Source organism: Chenopodium album, chromosome 1, assembly GCF_948465745.1.
Source record: "Chenopodium album chromosome 1, dcCheAlbu1.1, whole genome shotgun sequence".
NCBI lineage: Eukaryota > Viridiplantae > Streptophyta > Magnoliopsida > Caryophyllales > Amaranthaceae > Chenopodium > Chenopodium album.
The window spans coordinates 87,334,831-87,340,830 of NC_137834.1; positions in this window are offsets into that span (position 1 = coordinate 87,334,831).

The window sequence follows — 6,000 nt, forward strand, 5'->3', positions numbered from 1 at the left end:
TAGTTGTAGTAGTAGTAGTAATAATAATAATAATAGTAATAATAATAGTAATAATAATAATAATAATAATAATAATAATAAAAATAATAATAATAATAATAATAATAATAATAATAATAATAATAATAATAATAATAATAATAATAATGCTCGTGCTGCAGCTCATATCTTCACTAGGGTAGGATTTGCAATAGCTAGAGGAGTGGGGGCCCAGATTGTATCTCGGCTTCCCACTAATTTATTGTAGGTTGTATGACTTTTGTTTTTGAGATATAATAATAATAATAATAATAATAATAATAATAATAATAATAATAATAATAATAATAATAATAATAATTTATTGTAGGTTGTATGACTTTTTGTTTTTGAGATAATAATAATAATAATAATAATAATAATAATAATAATAATAATAATAATAATAATAATAATAATAATAATAATAATAATAATAAAATATGCTCTGCTCTGCTCGGCTCGGCTCTGCTCTGCTCTGCTGAAATCTATTCTGCTCTACTCTGCTCTGTTTTGCTCTCCTCTGCCCAGAAGCTCAAAAGAATAGGGCCTAACATTGCATGTTGAATTGCAAAAAGATGAATTATAGGAAAACTTGCTTTGATTAAATTGAATTAGGCACTCATATGTTTATTAATTACAACCTCCGTTACCAATTAATTGCAACAAAATAATTTTTTATATCCCACAAATAATGCCCCATTGTTACAATTAATATGAAACGGAAGTAGTTTATTATTTGCTTTATAAGTTTTGATTGTGTTCATTGTCATATTGATTTTTTTTTTTTTTTTGAGAGAACATCTTCATATTGATTAATGATGGTTAATCAAGTTCTATTTACAGCTATGTGCACATACATACTTAAATATGTTGTGACTTTTTTTTTTTTTTTGAAAGAATATGTTTTGATTAATGACTAATGGGAGTTAATTAAGTTCAATTTACATTTCCTCTAAAAATAACAAAAATTACCCCTCAAAAAAAAAAAAAAAAAAAAAAAAAAAAAAAACAAAAAAACAAAAAACAAAAATTAGTTCAATTTACAACTACGTATTTAAATAAGTTGTGATAATATGTAAGAGAAAATCGGATAGTCTTGGCATTCCTTTTAAATAGCTTATTTGAAACATCTAGCAACTTATTATAAACGTGGTTGTACCTTGCTTTTAATGGATGAAATTTAGCTTGAGGGTCGAATTTTACTCCTTAGCTTTGGGAATCAAGTCTTATCTTGCATTTTTTACGTCCTTGTTTACTCAAAATTTTGAAAACTCAAAAATTGACACCTTTGAAATGGAAAATTCCCTGAGGAACTTTTTTGAATGAATTCTTGAAGAATATAGTCCCTTTTTAGTATTAGATACTTGCATAGTTGGATTAGCCTTGTCAATTCAATTATATCCCTACATATAAACATGAACATGAATTCACCCCATGAATAAGACCTAATATTTAAATGCATATATTATGCACCTAAATAATATGAATTAATATCTCTGGCCTTCAATGTATATTTAAAACATTTATGCACAATTTTCATTCAATACTACTTATATTTGATCAACAATATCTTCAACTACATTACTACACATACGAGTAACACGTTATAAAGAGTGTTACTCCACTATATAAAAAGAGTAAAAGACTATGATTTGAAATTACACAATAATATAAAATAAAATCTCATATGAATTTAACCGTAAGCGCCCCTTTTTTCTTTTTTCTCTCCTCTAGGGTTTTAATTTTCTTGGCCGTTTAGGCCGGAAATAGAATAAATTAGACTATTTCCGACCTTTTTTCTTTAATTCAATTTAGTTTTTTGTTTGCTTTACGTTTTGTTTTGTTTTGTTCTCCCCATATGTGAAGTCTGTCCCAATTTTCAGGGTTTTTCTTAATTTTTTGGGATTTTGATTCTCATCTATGGATGAGAATTATATTTAGGGTTCTTATAATAATTGGGAAGGTGATTTGGATTCCTATGGGTATGGGATTTGTCATCAACTGGTCGATTAAAACATCAGCGCAGGTTGCGGAGGTCTCAATTTGGAAAGATGCAAAGACATCGAAAATTATTGCTCGCGTCAAGCTTGAAGTGGTGGAGTATGAGCTATGCCAAATATGCAAATTAGTTATGAGTTTATGACTTTGATTGTAAAAGTTATGATATTTTCTCTAAATTTATGGTTTACAGATCTTTATTATTGTAGATGTCGTATGACTATTATTTAATGATATTATTACTTCCCGTTAAAAAAAAATAAAAAATTTTATATGAATTTGTTTGATCCTTTTAACATCAAATTAAAGCTTTTAAACAAAAAGAAACCGAGAAAGTGCATTTGTTGTACAATATAGTTCCCGGAGCAAGTATAGAATATATACTATAATCAATTATGGATGGGGTTGATCAATAATTCAGCATCTTATTAATCTGATTGCTCTTAGTGAAGCCGATTGGAGGGGGTGTTGTTAAAAAGATTCCAATGCTACTTTTTTTTTTTTTTTTTTTTTACACAAACCGGACTAGTGCATATAGATTCCAATGCTACTTTAACAACTCCTACATGCTATAATAATTTAAGTCACTTAGATGGTGACTTAGCTAGCCTGATTAATCTATGTTAATGAATTGACTGCTTATAATAAAGCTAAATAAATAGATGCAATATTATTGTACTTAATTTGTACATACTATAGAATACAGATTGATCAGATTTTGAAGGTTCTTTTATATGCGATAATGTTTGTACTTTGTTAGTTTGCTGTTTAAAGTCTTTAAACTTGTGATTGCCAACCTGTGTACATGATGTTTTGGAATGTAACACATCTTCATTTTTAGTTGAAGTGGAGTCTAATTATCCATGTGCTTGTGATTGAAGGAACTAGTTGCTTGTAATCAATGTAAGACAATAAAGACTATTGCTATACTTTAATATCCGATGATTCAAACTGCGTGTCATTAAAGATATCGAAATAAGATGTTAATAAAACGTGCATGATCAGTGGGTAAAGGCTACACATACAATTGTTTTATGTGGTCTATACATACAACCTTAATTTCTCATGTTTTTATTGGCTAAAATTATGGGTCCAAGTTCTATTTGAATTCAATGATTCATCTGATAACTAAATTAAGGTTGTGTGGGTTCAGATTGACCCGATCAATAGACAACCACAGACCTCCTTTAGCTAAAAACATAATTATTTGGGATAAAGGCCTAATTCGAATAATAATGTTATACTTAATTAATACTTTAGGAAGTGATTAATGCTACAAATATAATCTACTAGTATTTCCCTTTCAAAGTAGTACCCGTACAACTTACTCCGTAACAATTGTCATGCCTTTTTATCTAAATTTGTGAATTGAGATAACACAATAAGAATCTATTTGAATTATTATCATCCTCTTATTAAAAGATTCCAATTGATATGAATTATCAACAACAAATGACATCACATAGAAAAGCCACTTGGAAGACCCACCACAGATGGTATGAAAAGATCCCTATCTTTAGATTCTGATTTTTATAACACAAAAATATCAAATGAATTGGTTTTTAGTTTGAAAATTCAAATAAAACGTAAACACGTAATACCGTGTCATATCAACCACATATCACAATTGGATCAGAAATCAATTTTGCTTCGTTGCGTATGTACTATGTAGTGATCTAGATGCTTGTAGATTGGGATAATAATTGGGCGGACTGCTTCAGATTAAATGCAACGGTTTGATGGTCAAGCTTGCCGATATACAATTTTGAAAATTTAAGAATTTTATTAGTAAGAGTTTATAAAATTTAAAATTCCGTTAATATTATATTTTTGTTAAGGTAAAAAGAATCGGCTTACTTAAAAAAAGGTTTATCACCCTCAGACTGTCCTTAGTAAGGGTCGATTCCCATTCCACAAATTTAAGGTTGGAAGGTTTATTTGGTACTGATATGTCAACACTTAATTGATACTCTTATACTTTATGTTGATAATAATATATTGAGAGAAATGTAAAAAAATTAAAGTTTAGATTTTAAGTTTTAAATATCACCTTTAAAACTTTAATTAATTAAAATACTAGATGAAATCCACATTGTTGCATTTTTAACTTCAAAATGAGGGAGTGTTTGAATTTGAAAAGATGGCTCCAGATTGTTTAACGCCCATTTCATGTCATGGGCCACACAATAGAATTGGTCCTTATCTTATTGTATGAAATCTAAAGATGACGGCTCCATGGGTGGTTTGCTATCTTTTCTATGGTACCAATACTACCAAAGTACTCATCTCATAGTAGTAATTTTTAATTTTGATGCAATCATCTCTAAGTTTATGAATGTGAAAGGAAAGATATACATACAAGTACGATTAATTGATACTCGTAGTTGATAATATCACATTGATGTGAAGTTTTATGATGAATATCCCAACATATGATTTTATGATGAATATCCAACTTATGGATGTCAAATTAATCTGACTGGTTAGAACATAAAGTTTTGGAATAGGAATTATTCAAAGTATGTATTACAATACTTTTAGATAGTCTATTACATATGAACAAGGGGAGTTAACCTAATGGTAAGCATAACTATTCGTTAATGTTTTTACTAAGTTTGAATATCATCGAGAAAGTTTGAGTGAGGAACTGAATTGGGCTAATAACTCCAAAGATAGGGAGTCATGGGCCGGCCCAACGCTTGAACTAAAGAGTTTGTCCAAAGCTCAAAGTAGCTCCATTTCGAAACCAATAGCAACCATATGAAAATATCATTTCAAGCCTTCAAGGCAAGTGATTCAAGAATCAGATAGAGTTTATTCAAGCTTATTATCAAGGTAAGTGGTTGTTTGTTTGCAATCACGAAACGTACATCTAGTCTAATCCAAGCCTCCTAGTAACCTAGCTCATCTTGAATCAAATTATTATTTTATCCTCATACTTAATTTCATACATACGGAATCAAACGGACATAAAAACAAGTATGTTAGATAAAACACAAATAATTGGATTCTAAAATCCCTTGAAAACAAACATGTTAGCTAAAATACAAACGACACTTTAGTAAGTAATCATATATTGTGGGTATAGAACGATAACAAATTTGTGTGTTGATTAGTAAAAAATGACAGGTTCATTACCAACAAGGCTATTAATCTTTATAGTCAAACAAGTGTTTTCCTTCAAAACATTTCATTATCATTCAATACCGCCTCTCAACTTCTCAAGTGATATGTGATAATGGAATGTAATGAAAATTAGCGAATAAAATGAGATAATAAGTATGCACTCACATTACTATAAATCATGACATAAGATTTTCTTCAAAAGTATATATGAAAACTCATTATTATGATTTATGATTCCTTACTATATCAATTGTAAAATCATAATCACCATTATTAGAAAGAAAAGAATAATAATACTCCGTACTTAGGAATTCTATAAAATGCAATTAGGCAAACAAAATGTTCCAATGGCACACACCATATTCTAGAGTTTCAATTTTACAATATCTATAAATTCCCTATGATTAAACTAAACGAGTATAGTACAAAATAAGGTGTGCAATCATGTTATGTTATCCAAATATGCTTGGAATTAGCCACACTCGTGTCGTTTGCTGCTTCTTCTTCATCTTCTCGTGTCAACGTAGTTTGCTACCTAGCCACATCGTATGCCACGTGTCGTCCGAATATGGCTAGTTTATAGCTTAATAAGGTATTGGGCCATGGATACTAATGGGTATTTTTATTATTCATGTCAATTTAATATGCCACATGGCCCATACATGTAATTAAAAATAATTTTAGAATACTCGATTATTCAAGAACGAAGGAAGTATATTAAATCTATTTTCGGAAAAATAATGCAGAAAAATAAATCAAAACAATGTATTTCATCAATACGGAGTAATAAAATAACCTAGCCATACGAACTATTGATTCCAATATGGGCAAGATGGTGTTGATTTTGAAGAACCT